This window comes from Hemicordylus capensis, chromosome 9 (assembly GCF_027244095.1).
Source record: "Hemicordylus capensis ecotype Gifberg chromosome 9, rHemCap1.1.pri, whole genome shotgun sequence".
Lineage (NCBI taxonomy): Eukaryota > Metazoa > Chordata > Lepidosauria > Squamata > Cordylidae > Hemicordylus > Hemicordylus capensis.
Window position 1 is genome coordinate 22340113 of NC_069665.1, and position 25017 is coordinate 22365129.

Consider the following 25017-nt stretch of genomic DNA (forward strand, 5'->3'; position numbering starts at 1 on the left):
TGTTAATTTCAATGCACCACTCTCTCTCACACACACATGCACACACACCTAAACTGTTACTAATGAGCACACAATCCATCTGCTCTCAGATTCTACATTTGGTATTCCCATTCAGAACAACACATTTGGAGTATTGTGTGCAGTTCTGGTCACCAGATCTTAAGAAGGACATTGTAGAAATGGAAAAGGTGCAGAAGAGGGCAACCACGATGACCAGGGGCCTAGAGCACCTTCCTTATGAGGCAAGGCTACAACCACTGGGGCTTTTTAGTTTAGAAAAAAGATGACTGAGAGAAGATATGATAAAGGTTTATAAAATCATGCATGGTGTATCAACCTGAGAAGGTTGATAGAGAGAAATCTCTCTCCCTCTCTCATAACGCTAGAACCAGGGGGGCATACAATGAAAGAGATTGCCAAGAAATTTAGGACCAACAAAAGGAAGTACTTTTTCCAACAACGCTTCATCAACCTATGGAATTCTATGCCACAAGATGTGGTGACAGTCAACAGCCTGGATGGCTTTAAGAGGGATTTAGATAAATTCATGCAGGACAGGTATCTCAATGGCTATTAGACTGAGGTCTATAGGCCACCCCCAGCCTTGGAGGCAAGTTCCCTCTAAATACCAGTTTCAAGGAGTAACAGCAGGAGAGAAGGCATGCCCTCAGCTCTTGCCTGCGGGCTTCCCAGAGGCATCTGGTGGGCCACTGTGTGAAACAGGATGCTGGACTAGATAGGCCTTGGGCCTGATCCAGCAGGGCTTTCCTTATGTTCTTAAGAAACGTAAGAAGCTGCCTTCTACTGAGTCAGACTGTTGGTCCATCTAGCTTAGTATTGTCTACACTAGGCTGCTTCTCAGGAGCTACGTGAGTTCTTGTTTTGTGATCATGTGCCCGTTAAAAGAAAGACAGAAGCCAGGGAAGTGATCATCTGTGAGGCTTCCACTGGGTCGGGAGGGCGGGGTTTCTTCCTACCTCATTCAACACCTGGACAAGGCTGTTGGGTAGGATGGAACCCTCCTACCCAGCGGAAGCCTCACAGACAATTACTCTCCCCCACCTACTGGTTTTTTAAAAGTACACAATCACAAAACAGGAGCGCACACAGCTCCCAAACCTTGGTAGGATGCTTCTCCAATCCATTTAACACTCATGGGAACCAACCTACTGACTGGTAGCAGCTCTCAAGGTTTCAGGCAGGTCTTTCCCAGCGCTGCCCATGGCTGTCCTTCGAGAGCCCTGGTGGCGGGGGTGGGGCCCGGGGCAAATTAGCTAGTGTGGGGCCCCCTTCCAGTTAATTCTAATGGGGGTTAAGAGAGGAGAGCTGGTCTTGTGGTAGCAAGCATGACTTGTCCCCTTAGCTAAGCAGAGTCCGCTCCGGTTGCATATGAATGGAAGGCGTGATGTATGAGCACTGTAAGATATTCCCCTTAGGGGATGGAGCCACTCTGGGAAGAGCAGAAGGTTCCAAGTTCCCTCCCTTGCAGCATCTCCAAGATAGGGCTGAAAGAGACTCCTGCCTGCAACCTCGGAGAAACCGCTGCCAGACTGTGTAGACAATGCTGAGCTAGATGGACCAATGGTCTGACTCAGTATATGGCAGCTTCCTTTGTTCCTATGAGCGGGGCCCTGCTTGCCATTCACCCTGCTTGCCATGTCCTAAGGAGAGCCCTGGTTCTGCCTGGAGATGCTGCCAGTGACGGAACCTGGGACCTTCTGCATGCAAGCCGATGCTCTACCACTGCGCTATGGCCTCAACAAGCCTCAACATCAGGGAGCGGTGACAGCATTGGTCCATCCAGCTTAGCATTTTCTACACTGACCATCAGCAGCTCTCCAAGATTTCAGGCAGGAGTTTTCCCTAGCTCAGCTTGGAGATGCCTGAGAGTAAACCTGGGACGTTCTGCATGCAAAGCAGATGCTCTACCAAGAACTACAGCCCCATCTTTCACCTTTGCACGTGGCAGCTGGTTGCGTTCTGATTTCCAGCATGGAGACGGGCTAAGAGATGCATTTAAGATTCAGTTCCTTCATCCTTTTGAAGTCTTAAAAAAAATAAAAAAATTAAAAAAATAAGCACCCCTATTACGAAGATGTCAGCATCTGTGATTTTATACTAGAATCTGGAACATTGCATTTTCTCTCCGTCGATCTCCATAACGCCCTCGCAATGACAAAATGGGCTTGTCACTGATTGGATTTACCAAAGAAGAAGATTCTTCCAGAAGATAATCCCTGCCTTTGCTGATGGGCTACTCATTAGGGATTCGCATCACACCAGCCCGCACTGCTACCTTTGGATCAAAAATGAAATTTGATTCCAGCTTCAGATAATTACTTCCACACTAGCCAGAAATGCTTAGATCAGAGATCAACAGTCAGGCTAGAGCAGAACCAGCTCCTCCTCCTGGCTGATGAAGCGCTCTAAAATGGCATGATTCGTCCGATGCCTTAAGTATCCTCTGTTTTCATTCGGCGTGTTTATATATCTGTACATAAACCTGTTGGTTAAATCCCCCAAGCAGTGCTGTTCATCCTTCTGTCTGGATCTCTGGATTTGCAGACTGGGACAGGCTGAAGGTAGATGGGGTCTTTAGGAAAATCTCTGCATGGTTTGCAGTAGATCAGCAAGGGTTTGACTCCCAATTCTTTAACAATAGCAACAAGATAAAGGCTTTTTTTAAAAAAAATGAGTGCGTTAGAATCCCTGATATGCAATGCCAGATTTTTTTTAATTTTTATATAGGAACACAGGAAGCAGTCTTTATAGGAACATAGGAAGCTGCCATATACCAAGTCAGACCACAGGTCTATCTACCTCAGTATTGTCTACCCAGACTGGCAGCGGCTTCCCCAAGGTTGCAGGCAGGAATCTCTCTCAGCCCTATCTTGGAGATGCCAGGGAGGGAACTTGGAACCTAGATGCTCTTCCTAGAGTGGCTCCATCCCCTGAGGGGAATATCTTGTAGTGCTCACACGTCAAGTCTCCCTTTCATATGCAACCAGGGCAGACCCTGCTTAGCTAAGGGGACCAGTCATGCTCGCTACTACAAGACCAGCTCTCCTCTCCTCTCCTTCTGCGAATTCAGAACATTGGTAAACTGACTGGAAGTGGCTCTTCAAAATTTCAGGCAGACTGTCCTGGAGTTGCCAGGGATTGAACCTGGGACCTTCTGCAACCAAAGCAGAAGCTCTACCATAGAGCTACAGTCCAGGGATGGAGCCATCATTGAGTGAACAGGTTCAAAGAACCCGGGCCACCGATGAAAAGGGCCTCTGGAGCCCCTGTTGTACGTGATGTCATACACAAAGGGGGCGTGGCCCAATTGCCCAAAGGCCTACCCCAGTCCTCCCGCTCTAATTTTCAGGAAGTGCTTGCTGCCTGATAGCATTTATTTCCCTTCCTCTCCCTCAAAATATATGCTGTCAGGCAGCAAACACTGCCTGGAATGAGATGGGGAGAGCTCGCTTGGGACTCTCCAGAGCTTGAGCCATGCCCCACGCATTTGATGTCACACGCACAGAATGTCACTGGTGGGGCCTCCAGGCAGGGCTGAACAAAGGCCACCATTTGGCTGGCTACAGCCCGGCTACAGCCCCATTCCCTACAGGGAATATCCCATCACTGGTCCTTAGGAATGTAGGAAGCTGCCTTAAACCAAGTCAGACCATTGGTCCATCTGACTCAGTATTGGTCCATCACTGACTGGCAGCAGCTGGCCAAAGTTTGAGGCAGGAGTCTCTCTCAGCCTTACTTAGAGATGCCAGGGAGATAAACTGGGACCTTCTGCATGAAGAGCAAATGCTCGACCACTGAGCTATGGCTTCATCCCCTAATGGGAATATAATGTAGTATACAGTGCTCACACATTTTGTCACCCATCCAAATGCAAACCAGGGCAGACTGCTCACTGCCGCAAGACCAGCTGTCCTATAGTGATGTTATGCTAGTTGTCTGTGTATGTTGCACATGGGGTGCAAGAGGGTATTGGCTCCACCCCTTGAGCTCCTAATGCACCTGGCTCGGATAGGTGGTCTCAGGGCTTCAGTAAAAACACCAAGTAGATCCTGCAAGCTTGAAATGCATTCAGATCTATTAGATGTTGTGTGATGAACACTCATCCGTTCCTGCTGGTGTGCCGTTCCTCTGGTGTGCAATTTCCGCAGGGACTTGCTTCAGTCAGGTTTGCAAACTGTGCAACAGACTTAACGCAGATTCATATTTAGAAAACTTTCATTGACAAAGGCTTTTTAAAAAAAAAGTTACCTGAAGGATGCATCAGCTCCTAAAAAGGGGGCGTGGAGAAGAAGGCATTCTTCTTTACTATTTTGTTAGCATCTGCCGGGATGAATAGGCAAGTTTTCCCCATATTTCCCTGTTGCTATAGAAACATGAGATGAGCTTATTTGTGTTTCTCTGGTAACAACCCCCAACATTCTGTGGTGCTCACACATTCTTTAGCTGTGTTAATAGACCCTATTGTGGACTGTGCAGTTACAGAACTCTTTGGGATAACCCCTCACCCACGTCCAATAGGGTTTGATATACAGCATCTGCCAAGTATTGTATGACACATTGCTTGACGTTACGCTAAAAACTGCTGAGACACAGAACAGGGAAACAAAATACAGTGTTGATCAAAGAGATGTCGATGGAATTAAATCTCGTGATTCATATAGGATAGGGGCGTCAAACTGTGGCCATCCTGCAAATGTTGGCCTGAAACTCTCATTAGGCCTGGCTACTGGTCACAACAGCTGGAGTCCTGATTATGGTAGTAAATTGGCAAGCCATTTTGAGAGGTGGTAGTTCACAACAGCAAGTAAGATGGCAAGTAATGGCTGGTAAGTGATGCCATGGCTGGCAAGTAATAGCACTAGACAATTTCTTGTTTCCCAGCCTCCGCATTCTTCATCTGTAGCATTAGAGCATCAGTGGGTTGCATTCACCAGGTCTTTGTGCACTCTGCTAACCAGCTTTAGAGTTTGGGGTTAGAATTCTGAACTGTAGTAACTCAGAGGTAGATCTGTACTTGTATGTGTGGGTCACTCCAGTTCAGGGTTTCTGGGATGCTGAAGGCAATAGGTCTCATCCTATATCTGTTAAACATGCAAGCAGTCTTTGGCTCAGACTTGACTGGAGACACAATAGACGTGAGTTCCCCTGACTTTTAAGAGCTGATAGGGAGAGCTGTCTGCACATTCACCATTGTCTGAGCTTCATTTGGCAATCACGCGGGATAGGATCTTCTCTGCAGTGGCCCCCTTTGTGGAATTCCTTTCCTTGGGTGATCCAGTTGGCCTCTTCCCTCCCACTTCTTCCCGCCCTGTATTTATAAGATTATGAGCCCTTTGGGGTCAGGGAAACATTTATTTATTTATTATTCCTTTTTCTATGAAAACCACTTTGAGAACTTTTGTTGAAAACCGGTACATACATATTTGTACTAGTAGTATTTTCTAAGAAGAATCAGGCCCATTTTCTGAATTAAGTTTGAAAATGGCAAGCAAGCTTTGTTAATAAGCCAACAACATTAATTACCTTCCATAATTATTTAATGTATATCAAAACTCTCAACAAAATCCTCGTGCCCCTAATAGCATTCTTTGCCTCCCCAAACATCCTTTGCTTCCCCAAACTAGTTGTTCTAGAGACACCCTTGGGCCCCAGAGACTGTCTCCTGGTGGAAAGCCACTCCTCTTGAGTTCTGATTTAATTTTGAGAAAACCTAAAATGAATTCCAAAATAGGAAAAACAATGTGAAAGGGATGTATGGAATGTTCCGCAGGCGAAATGTTCCACCACAGAATGGGCCGTTCCAAGCATTCTGAGCTCAAACCAGAACCCCTTTTAAAAGGGGCCCCTGTTTGGAGCTCAGAATGGAACAATCCATTCTGAGGCAGAACGTTTTGACTCATTCCAAGTGCCATTTTGAAATCCAAAATGGTGCTCTTCTGGCCTCTGTGCACACACAGCGGCCATTTGTGTGGTACACACTACCATGAAAATGGCCGCCATATGTGTGCAGAGGCCAGAAGAGTGCCATTTTGGATTCCAAAATGACGCTCGTGCATGAGCAAAGGCCAAAAGAGTGCCATTCTGGAATCCAAAATGTTGCTCGGAAAGTTCCATTCAGGTTGTTACATTGGAACAACCAGCTCGCCCGGTTGTTCTGACAGAATGATCCGCCAATTTTGCGTTCCGTCCCAAGCTTGGGATTGAATGCATAATTCATTTCGTGCCCACCCCTACAATGTGATGGCTTGTGAAACCACTCATCAATGGTGCAGCTATCCACCTGTCCTACATTCCAGATAAGCATTTGGGTCAAGGAATCTGGAAGGAGATGTCAATTACCCTTTTGATTTGAGTGTCACTAGGCTTAATGACTTCCATTCAAAGTGGTGACTCCTTGTCACCAATATAATTCCCATGACTTTTTAGGTTATGAATACATTAATGATTTAGGGTTATTACTAATTAGAGGATGTAGAGTCTTGGGAGAAATGTGGCTGTATCTTTGCTATCTTTAGGTACTAGACATATTCTTCTCCATACCCCGCTCTGTAGGGATGCTTTTTATGGAGCATGTGGAATTAGAGGGATGGTTGTCATTAAAGTCAATAGGGTTCATATACATGTTCACTCTCTTGCAGAACTGCCACACAAAATCTTGAAAGTCAACAGATGGTCAAGGTCAAGTATTTTGCCCAGAGATGAGAAACGTGAGTCCAGTAGCTAACAGACTCTCTCTGGAATGATAATACCTTGCAAAGGATAGACCTTTAAGGCAGGATTTCACCTACCTTAGTTACTTATGAAGACATAGTAGAAAGCTGCCATATACTGAGTCAGACCATTGGTCCATCTAGTTCAGTATTGTCTACAATGACTGGCAGCAGCTCTCCAAGGTTTCAGGCAGGAGTCTCTCCATTCTATCTGGAGATGTAAGGGAGTGAACCCAGGACCTTTTGCATGCAAAGCAGATGCTGTACCACTGAGCTATGGCTCCATCCTCTTAGGGGAATATCTTATCACAGACAGTGGTCACATGTAGTCACCCATCCAAATGCAAACCAGAGCAGACCAAGATTTCAGTTTTCTAAGATTTCAGACAGGTGTCTTTCCTAGCTCTACCTAGAGATGCCAGGGAGTGAACCCGTGACCGTCTGCATGCAGGGTTGGTGCACTGTCATTGAGACAGGCTCTCCACCCTACATCTTCTCAGGTTCAGGCTGGAGCTGTGGGCATTATCGGAAAGCATGTGATGCAGAAACCTTGCTATGCCAAGGAGGTCTAATTCTGGGTCTGGTCAGTGCTTGGTATGGAAACAACCTAAGGAATGTATCTGTGCCTGCAGAATCCAATGCCGTGAAAATCTCTGGCAAGACCAAACCGTTATTGATCATTCGTACTCATAGTGGTCACAGTCACAATTTTGAATTTATGGCTAGAGAGATACATACACTATATTTATATTTTGCTACGCGGTGATGAAATGTGTTTCATCATGAACATTTAATATGTTTATCTGTGTAGAAAGCAATCCACTTTTCCTGATATCATATCTCATTGGCAATGTGTGTTATATAATATACACAAAACAACTGTGCTAAAACCAAATGCTGATGAATTTGCAAAATTGATGGTTTCCACTGAGAGTAAGTAACTGCTTTATCTTCTTTATATTGCTATCAGAGCTGTCTGCTTGCATCCATTATGTTTTTCTTCTTTACTGCCATTGCAAGTTGAAGGATGGTTTTTAGTGGGGGTGGGGGCGGATATTAGCTAATATTTGCTAGCAGTTTATTCTGGGGGTGGTAGAAGATTCAGCGGAGATCAGGGCTTTAGCTTTTTGGCAAACTCTGTCCAATTAATTAGTTAAATAGCAACTGCAATTTTGAGAGACTGTTAAAATGGCAAACACTTAGCAAGCTATTATTCCTCTGACAATTCCAGCCTCTTGTTACTGTGAAGTTGGAGAAAGGCTGTTGAAATGAGAACATCCTCAGACTTTCTCTCTCTCTCGAGATGACCGACCATGTATTTAAAAGTTTGATGGTAGACTTTGCTCCCATGATACCACTCTACTGCTAACATGCAATGAGAATAACAGACAATCTGGGCTTTCTGCTCTCGAGGGTCATTAGGATTGTTTGGAAAGGATTATTTTTTAAATCCACTTGCTGCAAAGCAAGACGTTATTGCTGCCATTTTTTAAGCAAATGTGTGCATTTGATTTGGATGTCTGTTTACATTGCTTTTCTGTGTACTGAGGCAGTCAAAGTCGCTTTCAAGAAGGATTTCCAATATAAACACAACAGCAAACCCCACTTAAAACAGCAGTAGATTAATACCTACTAATTGGACAAAGGAACACCTTTAGAAGGTGACCCTCTTGTATTTAGCTGGGGAACAGCAATTGTTTCTATTTAACCCAGCTTAGAGTATCACCAGTGGCTGCTGCCAGGGTTAGAGATGTGCACGAACCAACGTACTTGCACAGGTTCAGCTGAACCAGTTTGGACAAGGTCTGAACTGGTTCAGCACTGCGGGGAGGGGAGCGGAAGCTTTAAAAAAGAGGAGCCTTACCTGCTTTCCACAGCCCCATGCAGCTTCCTGCTGGGGTGGCACTCGTCCCAAGAACCTGAGCACAGTGCCAGCACACCACACACATGGCCTCTGCACATGCATGGACGCCATTTGCATGGCCAGCATGGTGACTCAGAGGAGGAAGGGAGAGATATTCAGGCGTCTGCTGAACCCACTTTCAAAAGTTAGGGCTGAATTGTGATAAAGGGGATTTGTAGGCCCAACTTGCAAAGTTCAAATGAACGTTGACAGCAGTGAGACTAAAATCTGCCCCTCACCTATGTTGAGTTCTTTCTAGTCCCTCTTGCAGGAATTTATAGTAGTCATTTGGATGGTTCCTTTCCTTCTGTTTCAGTTTTAAGAGTGTGGTTTGTAAAGTCTTCAGCTGTCGAAAGTTACACTTCCCAGTTGATAAGAGTATAATTACTTTCTATCGGTGGAAATGTTTGAGCTGATCGCGGCAGTCAATGTTCTTTTCCTTGCCGGTGGATTTTTAAGCCAAAGGGAGCAGAGGTCACTGCTGAAATTCAACTTTCCCCTCTTCTTTCTCCATGGGTAAGCAAGAAGGCAGAGAATCATCCTTCGATGTTGCTTTTGGTAGCAGCATTATGACGATGACACATGTGCTCCAATACCATGGCATTGAGAAAAGTGGCAATCATTGCAAATATTTCCTATGTAATATTTTAAGAACATAAGATGGATCAGATCAAGAGCACACTTCTAATTTTACAGCTTTCTTCCCAAGACAAACATAGGAGCGTATGCCTTATACCGAGTCAGTCTGTTGCGTTGGTCCATCTAAATCAGGATCATCTATGCTGACTGTCAGTGTAGTTCCAGCTGTTGTTGGACTACAACTCCCATCATCCCCACTGAAGTCTGGGGATGATGGGATCTGTTGGCCAACATCCTCTGGGGACCCAAGGTTTGTTTGTTTGTTTGTGGAATTTATATACCACTTTTCAGGTGAATCTCCCCAAGTGGTTTACATTAAAGTTTCAGTAAATAACTGAAACTTAGCACCTGTAAACAAGCATCATGTTTACATCTCTACATGCTGAGTTCTTTAGACTCACTTGTTTCTCCTCTCCTCTCCTCTCCAACTCTCCTCTCCTCTATTCACTTTCTACTCTACTCTACTCACCTTTCTTCCCCTCCCCCTCTCTCCTCTCCTCCCCTCCCCACCCCATCTCTCCTCTCCTCCCCTCCCCTCCTCTGCTCTCAGAGCAAGATGGTCCCTGGCCACAGCTAGAAAAGAGGAGCAAGATGGTGGTAGCTCCTCAGCCCACGTATATCCCTTCTCTCCATCTCCCAAGCAAGATGGCCCCTTGTTACTCTGGTGGCTGTTGTGGGAGGCAGGGACCACCTTAGCTGTAATGCTGGATGGAAACCCCAAGGCACATAACTAGGGGAGAGTGGACACAAGCCCACTCTCCCTGGCAGCCCCTCATGCAGCCAGCCATGCCCCTCCATGTGATGTCACACACAGGGGGTGTGGCCAACACCCAGAAGGGTCCTGCATGGCCCTCCAAAGCTCATTTCCCAACCAGCTTCATTGTCAGCTGGGTGTTTTCTTCATTCTCTCCCTCCCTCCCTCTGAGGCCAGCTGGACATCAAGGAGGGGGAGGGGCTTGCCAGGCAGCTCCCAGGAGCTGGGTGGCTGCATTCTTTGAACCCACCCGCCCAATTACAGCTCTGTCCCTAGGAATTTCTATCGCATGCTCTGTGCTTGGATAAAGGCTCATTTCAGGCCAGTAGGAACATCCTCAGGAAAACAGCATCTTGATGGTAGACTTTCGTTGTCAAAACTAGCCCCTTTTCCAGGAGACCATCCTTCATCTTCTATGGCTTGTGCTATTTTGCACTCCTGTTATATGGCAGATTCCCCACCTGTTGCCTTTAACACCAGGATTTTGAATGTTTAAAGGCCAGGGGTGCCAGGTAGATCAGCAGCTGTTACGCTGGCTTTTTAACAGGACTCCTTTGATCATCTGTCCACTTCCTTTTAAGAAAGATGACTGTAGTAATCTACTTTTCTCTCTTAGATAATAAACTTTTATAATAAGCAGTGTTTGACAAACTTGAAAGCAGTCTCTGGTGACTCACTCAAACGGCAGCCATATGGAAGTCTCGTTTCAAAGCCCCACAGATCTCATTTAGTTTTATGGTGTGTTGGATTACATGTCAAAGTCGTTGCTGAACCATCTGCAAGTTTTCTTACACTCTGGATGGCTTTTCCTTGGGCTCCTGCTATCAAGGGATTTTTTTTTTTTAACATCCAAGTTGCCAAGATTAGACTTCTTGTTAAGAGAGGCTGCACAACTTAATTTATCCCCATGCCATGACCCTGCCCTGAGTAGCAGTTTAGAAGTTGATCCTGACTGAAATTTGTCCTTCTTCTAGCTGGTTCCACATTGCACCCAGAACCAGGCCTTGAGACCAGGTTGGCTCCAGGGCCTGAAAGCCAAGATCCTGGAACAGGAGCCCCTATAGGGGTGGGCAAACCTAAAACCTCTGATAACATAAGAACATAGGGACATAGGAACATAGGAAGCTGCCATATACTGAGTCAGACCCTTGGTCTATCTAGCTCAGTATTGTCTTCACAGACTGGCAGCAGCTTCTCCAAGGTTGCAGGCAGGAATCTCTCCCAGCCATATCTTGGAGATGCTGCCAGGGAGGGAACATGGAACCTTCTGCTCTTCCCATAGTGGCTCCATCCCCTAAGGGGGAATCTCTTCCAGTGCTCACACTTCTAGTCTCCCTTTCATTTGCAACCAGGGCAGACCCTGCTTAGTTAAGGATCCAAGTCATGCTTGCTACCAAAAGACCAGCTCTCTCTCATAAGAACAGCCCTGCTGGATCAGGCCCCAGGCCCATCTTGTCCAGCATCCTGTTTCACACAATGGCCCACCAGGTGCCTCTGGGGAGCCCACAGACGGGAGCTGAGTGCATGCCTTCTCTCCTGCTGATGCTCCCCTGCAACTGGTATTGAGAGACATCGTGCCTCTGAGGCTGAATCCCATTCGTGATGGGGATCGGAGATTGCAGTTATTCCCCATATATGAGGAATTCCCAGTAAGTGTGGGTCATAAGCTTGCATTGATTAGTCCCTGCCCTTTGTACAGCCTGCCTGTCGCGACTACCAGTTGGATGGATTAGTGAGGTCTTGGATTGGCCTCACCCTGGCAGAGCACCAAGAAGACGGTCAAACCTAACTATCTAGAGGAAGCCAAAGTCATAACAAAAATCATAACAATTGGCCATGGTGGCTGGGGATGATGGGAGTTGTAGTTCAACAACAGCAGGAGAGCCTAGGTCTCCTCTTCTGGCATAGATGAAGGCAGTGGTTCCAGTGTTCTCTCTATTATTATTTTTTCATCTGTGTGCGGAATGAGTTTTGTTCTGGGCGGCAGTATCCTGGCAGTGTGTGCACACGTGCATTCAGAGTGGGGCCTTCCTGATTCATCCTGAACGGGATCTAAAACTAACTGAGCGGACATCAGGAAATGTGTGAGCACACCCACACGCGCACGCCTTAGAGGGAACAGGGAGTGATTCCCAACCTGGGTTCTTCCAGATGTTGCTGAATGACAACTCCCAGCATTCCCCAGCCATAATACATTGTTGCTGGGGATGCTGGGAGTTGTAGTTCAGCAGCATCTGGAGGGACCCTGGCTGGGAAGCACTGGATTAAGGGCTGCGCTTCCTCCTCCAATTTACATGCATTCTCTACCCACATGCTCTCAAACCCCCAGCAGGGCTAATCAGTCCTCTTTCCCACAAATAATGAATGGCCATCCCTACAAACAGTCATCCAGATCTTCTTGCAGCGAGCTGCTTTCACGCATGGCACACAACGTCCTACTGTCTTGGCTGATGAACACTTGCATCTCTTTTTCTTCCCCATGAGCACATGGCGTTTCATTCAGACATGATGCGTAAGAAGAGCCTCATCCAAAGACAACAAACAGCGGAATATGTCAAGCAGTAATTGGCCCCCAACAGTTCCCCGCAGAGCACACAGTGCTGGCTAATCTTGCAGCACAATGGGCCACGTGGTGGAAACACATTGTTGCTTATTCAACAGGCAGATAGGAAGCCATCCAAATCAACTCCAACAGGCAAAAGCCCCCTGCCTGCTTAAAACACAAGAGGGGAGGCTGACACTCTCAGAAGCAGCAGAGACCAGAGATTAAGGAGGGAGGGAGATGCTATCAACAATTTCAACTCTCCACTGTACTCAGTGGAAATCATGGCAGAAATAGATTTTGCTCCAGATATTTCTGGCACCTGTTCTGCGCCTTTCAACTTGCCACTGATTACAAGAAAAGAAAAGTTGCACTGAAAAACAGACCCCATGTGGAGGATCATTATTATTCTGGTTACAAATGAGGAACAACAACCTGGGCCAATTCCTGAGCATGGCAAACAGACAATTCTGGTGGTTGTCTTTTAACTGACCTCTGAGCCCATGAACATTCCGCTCCATTGAGTTACATTTCAGATCTTATTCCTACAGCATTTACATCAGTAGTTGGAATGCAGCTCCCAATCACTCAGGTCAAGAGCTGTGCAAATGTCTGGAAGAGTCACATGGCTTAGCACTTGGCTCTGCAACATTTCGAAATGTGAGCGGAGAGTGATTCTGGGTTAACACCCCCCCACAAACACACTAGGAACCTATGGTTGTAAGAACAGGCTCATAGATTCTTAATTTACCCTCAGCATCAACTGCAAGACCCAAAGGAGATTCAAGCAACAATTTAATTCCAGAGATATAGACGAACCAGTCAGTTGTGATAAAAAATACTTTGAGAATAATTATTGAAGAAGTGAATTGTGAACTGAGGTTGTCTTATCAATCAATAATTCATATCATGTGCTAATAATTACTCTCAGTCCATTTTTAGATAGTTAGACAACTTAAACAGTCTTAAACAGTCTTACACCTTCCCCCTGCTGTTCTCCTTTTTCCAAGAATCCCTCCGGAATTCTCATTCCTTCTCCCGGCTGCCCCAGAATGTCTGCCTCCTTCCTAGGAAGGCAAGCGCTTTTCAAATCCCAGTTCAAATTCCATCTCCGTCATTGGTCTGCAGGGATGCTAGCCATTTAAATGGGCTACGTTCTGATTTTACTTACTGTATTTCAGTTATAATCCTCCCTGGTTTTTTAATTGTCACAGCAGCAAAGTTAGTAATGTGAAGTTCTGCATGTTTTAATGCTCAACTGAGTTAGGAATCCATCAGAATTTCCTGTCCCGTCCCCCCCGCCACCAAAAAGTTTCTCCAGCCTGAAATGGCCATCTTTCCCCCATGGATGTTTGAGGATGGGGCTGTAGCTCAGGGGTGATTTGCATTTGCATGCAGAAGGTCTCAAATTTGATCCTTGGCTTCTCCATGTGGGGCTGGAAAGATTCCTGCCTGAAACCCTGGGGCACCTCCGCCAGTCAATGTAGATATTCCTATCCCAAGCCTGGTTGCCCTTCTCTGTGTTTTGCTTGATTAAATGCTGTCAAGTTGATGTTGACTCTTAGTGACCACATGGATAGATTCTCTCCAGGATGATCCGTCTTCAACTTGGCCTTTAAGGTCTCTCAGTGGTGCATTCGGTGCTGTCCTAATCGAGTCCATCCACCTTGTTCCCTGCCTGAAATCCCCCTCACTCATCATGAGAGGACTGTACCATGTGCCCCCATAAACATTTGGATTGACCAGAAGACAAGACCTTAGACTTTGAAAAAGCTCAGAAAAAAAAGACCTCTCCAGTGCTCAGAAGTTAAGACTACCTCACTATATGCCCTTGTTACTTACTATTAAAGGAGATTGTAAGGTAGGGCAGGGCAGGTGAAGGAAATATAACAAATAGCCTAGTAGGCAGAATTAAGAGAGAGACTACAGTAAAGTTGATTTATAGCTGTGTCAAACTCAAGTTAGAAACTCACTTGTTTAACGGCCTGCATTGGACTTAAGATTTGCTGAATTCCCGGGTTCCAATTGAAATTGAACGGGTGACTGCCTGTGTGGGGTGTAATACTGTGGTGCTTTGCCCCACTGATTTTCTTCTTGTCCCCCCCCCCCCCAGCTCCATTGTACTCATTTCTCAGCACCTTTTTCTTTCTTTCAGGCCTGCACGACTTGAAGGGTACACAAGCAAATGGTGCCAACTCACCGCATCTTGCAGCCTTCTACGAGTTTGATCATACTTCCATTTATGGTTCTTGCCTATCAGATCAGGGGGCGGCTGAATGCCTGGACAACCCAGAGTTGATGAGCCATGTTCAACTTGGAGGGTCAAACATTGAGCCGGGTCTCACAATCAGTGAGACTCGTTTTTTTCTGTGAGCGAGCGAGGAGGGAGCCCTGGGTGGCTGGATTGGCCGCCAACACGATTGCCGGCTCTGTGACGGAGCTGGGGGGAGTGGGGGCCGATTGTCCCCGGAAGCTCCAGCATGCCCTGCATGAGCGCGCAGGGCATGCTGGCGAGACCCCCGGAGCCGGGAGGCCCCTTTTCGCCTCCCCTCTGGGGGTCTCCTCATGAGTAGCCACGGCGCAGAGCCGCACCACGGCTACTCGCGATCGGGAAGCCCGGGTTTGCGGAGCACTCGCTCCCCAAACCTGGGCTAAGGGGAGGGCTACAAAAGTGGGCTAGCCGCTTGTAAGCCACCGAGCTTGCGTGCGAGCCTGGTGGTTTACACGATCAGCCAAAATCGGGCTAGCCTCTCCTAGCCCAATTTTTGCTGATCGTGAGAATAGCCCCACGGTGTGAGGCTGCTCTAAGTTGAAAGTTACATCATCGAGGATTATGTTTGCTTTTTAATTCAGTCCAGGTTGGAAGGCTAAGAGCCTGATCCCACACGCAGGCAAAACTGGGCTATTGAAGCCACGCCTGATTTTGCCTGTGCATGAGAACTGCTGGGATCGTGCCCAATCCTGGCGGTACCTAGGCGGCAAACTCATTTCCGGAGCCAACCTCCAAAGCAGGGTTAAGAGAGTGAGCGCTCTCTTAACCATGTTTTTCTGATCATCTCCTCGGGCTGAACTCACAATACCCAGCAGACACACAATACCCACAATACCCACAATACCCTGACACAGCAGCCGGGTTAAGGGTGTGAGTGCACCCTTAACTTTGGCTAACCACTGGGTTTATTTAGAGGGTTAGGTGGGTGGGGTGTGGGGAGTTCTGTGAGGATCTCACTGCATCTCTGGGCCACCCCAAGCTGGGTTAGGCTGGTTGTGAGAACAGCCTCAATGTCTGCTGTACACTGATTGTGATTGCATGTCTGACTTGAAATGGAAAACCCCATCTTACATTTCAAGCCAGAGAATACATTTTAGGGGGGAGGCCATTACTTCAAAATGCGTTACAGACTGGATCATATAGATTCCGAACCAAGCAATTATTAACATTGGCAATATCATTAGTGCCAGTTACAACTTTGCCAGTGTTTACACATTTAAAGGGCACCAGCCACATGGTTTAGCTTTCTTTGTGCCTTATGTTGCACATCGAGCTGGACATCGACAGGTTGGTTACCAGCATTGCATAGCTGTAGTCTAGAGTTGAAAAACAACTTTGTCTTTGAATCCTCATTTTGTTCATTTCTGTTATTGATTCGACTTCTTCTCCCACCAGAACAAGATTCTCTTCTTTCAGTTTGGTCATTACGGAGATATTTTTAGCTCTGCCTTCATGAGGCAGAACTTGGTAGAAGAAGAAGGTTATGCAAGTCAGATAAAAGGATTTCTGAGGTGTAACTTGAACTGCTGCATTGCAGAAGGCCATTAGAATCACCTTGCTGGTCACAGCAGAGAACCATATAGCCCAGCATTCTGTTTCCAGCAGTGGACAGCCAGATTAGACTATTAATGTTCAACTTCCATTTTTTAAAAATTCTACTTCAAGCACATTACATAGGAACATAGGCAGCTGCCTTATACTGAGTTAGACCATGGATCCATCTAGCTCAGTATTGTCTCCACTTACTGGCAGTGGCTCTCCCAGGCCTACCAAAAGATGCCAGGGAGTGAAGCTGGTCTTGTGGTAGTGAGCATGAATGTCCCCTTTGCTAAGCCAGGCCTGCCTTGGTTTATATTTGGATGGGTGCCTATATGTGAGCACTTAAAGATGCTTAGGGAATGGGGCTGTAGCTCAGTGATTAAAGTAAAGTGTGCTGTCAAGTCGATTTGGACTCCGGGCACCCACAGAGCCCTGTGGTTTTCTTTTGGTAGAATACAGGAGGGGTTTACCATTGCCTCTTCCTGCACAGTATGAGATTATGCCTTTCAGCAGCTCCCTATATTGCTGCTGCCCGATTGAGTATCAGCAGGGATTTGAACTGGCAACTTTCCGCTTGTTAGTCAAGCATTTCCCTACTGCGCCACGTAAGGTGACAGTAGCTCAGTGATTAGAGCATATATTTTGCATGCCGAAGGTCCCAGGTTCACTCCCTGGCATCTCCAGGTAGGATTCGGAGAGAATCCTGCCTGAAACCTTGGAGAGCTGCTGCCAATCAGTGTAGACAATACTGAGCTAGATGGGCCAATGGTCTGATTCAGTATAAGTAGCTTTCTATGTTTCTATATTCTTCCATTGAGTTATAGCTGCATCCCCTAAGAGGAGTATATTACAGCATTCACATGTAATCACCCATCCAAATGCAAACCAAAGTGGACCCTGCTTAGCAAAGGAGACAATTCATGCTCACTACCCCAAGCTCATATCACACATCAGACCAGTTTGATTGCACTGCAGGGATGCATAAGGATACCATCACAACCTACATTAGAAGTTTCCCAAACGTTTTAGCAGCTCCTTCCATGAACTTTGTAGCTGGTTTTTAATACTCCTATCTTAAGTTAAGATAGATAGATAGGTAGGTAGGTAGATAGATAGATAGATAGATAGATAGATAGATAGATAGATAGATAGATATAATTGGTGGACTGGCATGGAAACAAACTAATGAAATGATAGATTCCATTTTTATTAGTCATTAGATCATAGCAATACTGGGGTTATTTTTTAAAATGCAGCATAGAAATAAAATAATGTCATACAAATGCCATTAGATCATACCAGTACTGGTAGTTGTTGTTTTTTAAATGCAGCATAGAAATAAAATAATGTCATACAAATCCATCAGGTCATGACAACAACAATAAGACAACTAGTGGAAAACACAAAACAAATAAACACGGCAAGAATAAAATCACCAGTAATAAAATACATTAAACATCACTAAGAAATGCATCAACTATAGAAGTAAAATAGACCTGAATGGAAGAGACTGAAAGGAAAATGCTACAGAGAACTTTCACTATATGCAGAAATACAGCCTTCATAGCATCAAAGCCTCAGGACTCATCTGAAATTTTTCAAATAAATATCTAGAACCCATCCTACAGAACCAGAAGTAGGAGGTGCCCTGTCCTGTCTGCAAGCAAGAACCCTGAAGTCATGATGAAGCTTCTGGAAGGCAGCAAGACAGACCAGACGTTTCAGGACCTTGGAGAGCTCTGATTGTGCATCCTGCTTCACAGAGGTTAGACCTTAACTGAGGTCTCAAATACTTCTAAGCCACAGGTCTGCACAACTTCAGCCCTCCACCTATGATGCACTACAGCACCCATAACCCCCAGTCTCAGCGGTCAATTGTCTGGTATGATGAGAATTGTAGTCCAACATCTGCAGGGGGACTGAGGGCTGAAGTTGTGCAGCCCAGTTCTAGGCCCAGGCTACTATTTCCAAAATCTGCCCTCCACCTGGGGAATCTTAAAAGAGCAGCCCTCTGGCCTTGAACTTGTCCTCTCCACCAACTCCCTCCTGGCCTGCTGCTGATTTGGATCTGCAGGTTCTCGGAAGTGAGAGGTTCCTGTTGTGAATAAGCTGGATTCTTCAGAAGGATCAGGATCAGGAGGTGTGAAGAAGGCAGGGGTGGCCCTTCCCAGGGTCAAAATGAAGGTTCTAGGGTCAGAGGAGAGGTATTGAAGCTGCATCAGGGATCTGCTGGAGAATAAAGTATGGAGCAGGATGCCACTGGCGAACTCAGTGGCATAGCAAGCTTCCTGGTGGTCGCGGGACAAAGTGCGGCCAGGGGGCCTCCATGTTTTCCCCATTGTGTTCATGAAGCACCAAGCCACACACCCTGCATATGATGTCATATACAAGGGGGCGGGGCAATTAGGAGCAGCCACCTCTGCCAACCTAACTCACCCAAGCCTCCCCCTCCCCGTTTCACACCAGTCCAGTTGTTCGGTGGTGCACAGAGCCCTGCTGCAGCAGGTGATCAGCCCCAGAAGCTCCTGGGGCAACTCCACCAGTCTCAGCGGGACTGAGTCAGGGCCTGGGTCAGGCCCACCACCACCACCGCTGCCTGCTCTGCCTCAGCCTTCACCAAGGCCTCCTCCTCCTCCACCAGGGCTGCCATCTTGCCTGTTTACCTGAGCGGCTGCCCAGAGAGTGTCACCAAATAGCCGAGGATGTGGTGCAGCCACATGTCAGTGTGCACGTGTACATAGGGATTGTGTGGAGGTGGCCCTCAGGGACTGTCTGCAAATTGCCTCCCCTGTGGAAAAGTGCAATGCTGGTGCTCAGCCAGTGCAAGGAGGATTGGATTTCCTTGGACGTTCTGAGGCGGAATGCAGCAAGAGGGCACACCCCGAGCCAGGGATAGCCTTGTGGGGCATCATGACCCTCTGGGGCCTGGGGACAATTGTCCCCCCTTGTCCAATGGATTCTATGCCCCTGATTAAACTGCATCAGAGAAAAATGTTGGCGTTACAAGCCATATTGCATATTTTCTTCCAAAGGAAGAAATAAAGCAGGCTTTCAGCCACCCACTGGCAAATGCATGTGCTTCCCTTGTATGCATTCCTTTCCAATCTCTCCGCAAAGCTCATTCATGCCTTTATCTTCTCAAGATTAGATAACCGCAAGGCCTGCTTGCTGGTCTATCAAGCAGCTTGATTATTAAGGATTCTACTTGTGCAAAAAATTTCTGCCGCTGCCAGCGTCGTATTTCATGCAAGAAAGCACAAGGCACAGTCTCTCTCTCTCTCTCTCTCTCTCTCTCTCTCTCTCTCCCGGCACAGGCTTCCTCTGAAATAAAGGATTGATTTTTAAAAATCTTCTTATTAACCTCCAAGTCTCACCACAGCCTGGGCAACGGCTCTCCGAGCAGTGTGAATTTAATTATAAAACAGGCCTATCCAAAGTCTCTGTGGCCCGCAAATTCCCAATTATTTCATTGTCAAAGTCGTTGTAGTTTGAACGGCGGATGACAGGGGGTTCTGGCATCTGCCCCCTCACTGTGCTGCAAGGCGTACACTTCTGTCGGAGGGTTTGATAGCTCTGTGTGCCTACTCATGAATATAATTTTGAAGCTGTTCCTTAGCATGGTATCACCAGGCCAGCCTCACTCAGCTCATTTTACAGCCGCCTGGTTCCTGGTATGCATTGCGCTGTGATTTTAAAGGAATGAGAGAAGTCTGCAGGCTCAAAAAAATTATTTAAAAACCAAATGTTGCTCTTGAGAAACATGACATGTTTATTGCATGTTCCAACCATCTCAATTGCAGCAGCTGCTGCCTTCTGACTCGCCCAGCAATTCTCAAACTTGGGTCCCTGGATGGTGTTGGTCTACAACTCCCGTCATCCCCAACCACAATGGGCTTTGGCTGAGGATCTTTTGAGGATAATGGGAGTTGTAGTCCAACACTATCTGGGGACTCACAATTGAGAACCCCCGGGATACCATATTGGCCTCAGTCACACAATCATTTGAATCTAGGTTTAATGTGGGTTAATGTGGGTTATCAACCTTAGTGTGATTGTGTGAACAATGCCAACATGGTTTATGGCTTGAGAGATGAATCTGAGATTCTTGCCCCTGTTGGTAAATCACATTAAGCCCTGAGGCGATGCTCACAATTGCCAAGAGCGGGTGGGCAGGGAGGGTGGGGAAGGCTCCAGAGATCTTACCTACCCCACAGACCATCCAAGGCTTGATGGTGGGAGCGCGCTCTGTGCTCCCACACATGCAGCCCTTCTCTGTGAAGCACAGAGCAGGGCAGAGGGATCTGGGGTGGGAACTTGTTGTTCCGCCCTCCGGGCTTTCCACAATGCAACACATGACAGACAGACGTGTTGTATTGAAGGATACCGCCATCAGATGGGCTCTCTGTGCACCTGTCTCTGTGCCTCCTCGGGCTGAACTCAGCCAGAGGAGACACACGATACACGGCAGCCATGTTAAGGGTGCAAACACACCCTTAACCTTCGCTAACAGCCGTGTTGTTCAGGAGGGTTAAGTGGGCAGCATGCATCGTGAATTGAGGAGATCCTGCTGATTCTCATGACCGACCTAACTCAGGGTGGTTGTGAGGAGAGCCTCCTAGATTTGAATGATCGCAACCCACATTAAACCTAGAGGCGATTCCCATGATCCCTGGAAAATGGGCTCAGGCAGCTATGTTAACCTCATGTTTTTGTTTGTGTGTTGCTGCAAGCAGCCTCCTGGGCTCGGGGGTCTCTCCAGGATGCCCTGCGCACTCGCATGGGACATCCTGGAACTTCCGGGGGCTGTGCAGCCCCCGATCCCCGTAGCCCCCACCAGCTCCGTGATGGAGCCAGCAGTCATTTGAGTGGCCGATTCAGCTGCCCAGGGCTGTCTTTTGATTGTCTGTGGGGAAAGCAGGCTTAGCCCGCTCTCCCCACAGACAATCAAAAGTTTTAGAGATTTAGAGCATATAAGATTGTGCAGGCTGGTCACTCATCTGGGGGGCAGTTAACCTGTAGAACAGTGCATAGATTCAATCCGGGAAAGTCGTGTTGAACGTATAAAACTAATGGGTGGAAGCAAGCTGGTGCAGGCATAGCCGAAGATACTGAGTCTTTACCGGCTGATATATAGTGACAGATAGGGGAGGGGAAGCCTTCATATTTCATATTCCAGTCCAAACGCCAATGCAGATGCACAGTGGCAAAGAGAGAGAGAGGGGGGGGGTTATCTGTGCCCAAGATCCCTAATGCGTTCTCTGCTTGGTCATGGTGCAGACAGGCCAATTATTATGCAGTGGGCAGCCACATGAAAGTGAGGGGAACATGCCGTCAGACTCTCAGAATGTATTCTCCACCAAGCCCTGTGGGATTTGCTGTTTTAAATTGATCACCATGCAGAGCAGGGCATTTGCTGTGAACGCAGAAGCACACTCCGCAGACGGGGACAAAGGGAGGAGGAAATTCCTTGGATCATACACACCAATTGTAAGGAAACTTTTGGACACAGCCGTATCCGGCCTTCCTCTGAAAAAAGAAGGAACACAGAGGATTGTTAAGGACCCTTTTAGACAAGAGTCACCACTGAGGATTTGTGATTGATATCATCAATGCTGCCCCATCGGCTCAGAGTGCAGGAAGACGTAAAGCCCATTCACATGAGCCTGATTCAGACATTATGCAGTATGTGTTTGTGTGAATGACTGTACCTGTGTTCATTTTAAAAGAGACTCTGGATACAGGCAAATACATGGTACAGATCAGAAGTGTACTACTGTACACTTGGGTATACAGACTGTGGGCCTGGGTCACACAATCATTGGAATCTAAGTTTAATTTGGGTTAATGTGGGTTACCAACATTCATGTGATTGTGTGAACAATGCCAAGGTGGTTTATGGCTCGAGATGAACCTGAGATTCACGCCCCTGTTGGTAAACCACCTTCAACCTAGATTTGAATGATTGCAACCCACATCAAACCCCATTTTGGATGTGCGTAACCCACATGAATCCCAGATTTTGAATTAAAAACTCAAAGACTCTTCGGAGAATGCCAGAGACGAGGTCTGTGTGCCCCAAGGTAGGAAGCAAGTTTCCGTCAGAACAAACTGGGAAGCATCATCTTGGAGGCTGTGACCTAAGCAGCCTTCTCCAGGGTGCCATTATACAGTAATCATTGGCATATTATGGAAGTCGGCTGTATCAATTACCAGCCAAAGATAGTGCTTCATCCCTGCTAATGAGATACCCAGCCCACATCATATTCTGTAGTCATGCAGAAAAATGAGCGCGCTGATACGCCAAGGCAGACTATCAAGAGACTTCCGGATCGAGCAGAAAGATGAATGTGAAATGCAAAGCTGGGAGAAGCGTTTGCCAAACACTGTAACGGAACGAGGATTTATCGGAGGAGGTGGGAAACAAGATTCTACTTGAGATGGTAATTCTGACAGATGAGGAGGCAGTTCAAGAGGTCGTGTTTGCCGGCACATTCGTAGAAAGACAGCTGCTCGTGGAAGAGGTTTACTCACAAGAGCTGTCTTACGCCAGGCAAGGGTTCTCATGGGGGAAGCAGCAGCAATGTCATTCATTAGGGCCGAGGGTCCCAGCGGGGGGGGGGGGGTATTAGTACCTCTGGGAGGACTAGAAAGGCTACAAGGGGGTACCCAGAGTCCTCCTGTCTTCCCACACTGCAGATGGGCTATTTTTTCCCCATCTGAAGATCGCTGGCTTGAGACTAACGCTTCCTCAGCGATATGTCCACTGAAGAAGGGGAGGGAAGAAACTGCTGACCCTCCTCCTCTGCTCCTTATTGGCTGCCTACATGCTGAAGTTCACTGTGTCCCTCCCCTCGGTCTGACTGATAGGCTTCGGAAAACAAGCACTGAGCACTCCCATCGAAATTAGTAGGACAACCTGTCTTATTCATTTCACGAGTCACTTCATCTGGATGGAAGCCAGTGACTGGAGTATTGCGTCTTACTGATGGATTTGATTGCCTTGATATAGCACCCGATATAAATTAGCTGGGGAATTTACAAATTAAAAGCACAACAATTAAAATCTTAAATCATATAAAACAAATTAAAATAAACATCAATACAATTTTCAAAGTTATCAACTAAAAGCTGGATAAAATAGGTGCGATTTATAACTTTAACGGTTCATAACTGTAACATTTAGAGGTCATTCACACAAGGGAAAACTGTGTTCCACCCGGGTTTGGGAGCTGTGTGTGCTCCCAATTTTCAGTTTTGTGTGGAAACAAGGTAGGAGGAAAACCTGGATAGCTTTTCCTCCTACCTTTCTTCTAGCTAGCTAGCCAGCCTACTTTAGAGTGGAGAACCAAGCTAAGAAAAGAACTTGCAAAATTGGTGAATAAAACTGCTGCCACAGTCCCTACAGGGATGGGGCCGTAGCTCAGTGGTAGAGCATCTGCTTGGCATCCAGAAGGTCTCAAGTTCAGTCCCGGCCTGGCAGCATCTCCAGGTAGGGCTGGGAGGGACTCCTGCCTGACACATCTTGGAGAGCTGCTGCCAATCAGTGTAGACAATCCTGATCTCAATGGACCAAGGGTCTGACTCAGTATTTAGCAGCTTCCTATCTTCCTATGATGTGTTGTAACTTCATCAAGCTCAGGATGCAGTAGCAGAATGCATCCACCCAATGCCCTGTTCTAATTAGTTGCACATTTTCCTTCTGCTGCCAAGATACCCGTGCCACCAGACTCCAGCATTCCCCATGGTCAAGCATGCCTCAGCATGCAATTACGGGAGAGGCACATGGCTCGTTTAAAAATAGGCATGCCATGTCACTATTCATTTGTGCCAGTGCATTTCTGAAGAAGTTGTTACCAACTGGATGCTCACTTAAAACCCGGTGAAGTTGTACAGAAGTAGGAGAAGCCGAATGAGTGCAATTAACAGACGAGCCACACGGTAATAGCCAGAACAAGTCAATTTAAAAGTAGAGGCTCAGCTGCATCGTTACTTACTAGGAAACCTCTCTGGAATCAGTGGGCTCTGATTGCCCATCTCTAGGAATGGGCAGCCGTCTCTTAAAACAGATACCCGCTTTTGGAAACAGCAGAGGATGTTACTCTTTTGCTAAGGATGCTTCCCTTTTCTACAAGCTGCTCCTTAATAATGGTAATTATTAGTATTAGTATTAGTATTAGTATTAGTATTAGTATTAGTATTAGTATTAGTATTAGTATTAGTATTAGTATTAGAAGCTATTCACACACACAGGCAAAACTGGGCTAGGGAGGCAAACTTGCCTAGGCAGCCACCCTCCAAAAAGAGGTTAGGCTCTTAGTATTACTACTACTACTACAAATATTTATATACAGCTCTTCAACCAAAGTTCACAAAGCGGTTTACAAAGAAAAATACATAAAATGGTCCCCTGTCCCTAAAGGGCTCACAGTCTAAAAAGAAACATGAGATAGACACCAGCAACCGTCACTGGAGGGATGCTGTGCTGGGGGTGGATAAGGCCAGTTGCTCTCCTCTTGCTAAATAGAAGAGAATCACCACTTTAAAAGGTGCCTCTTTGCTCAGTTAGTAGTACAACTATTTATATACTACTTTTCAAGAAAACAACGACAAATATTTAAATACTGATTTTCAACAAAA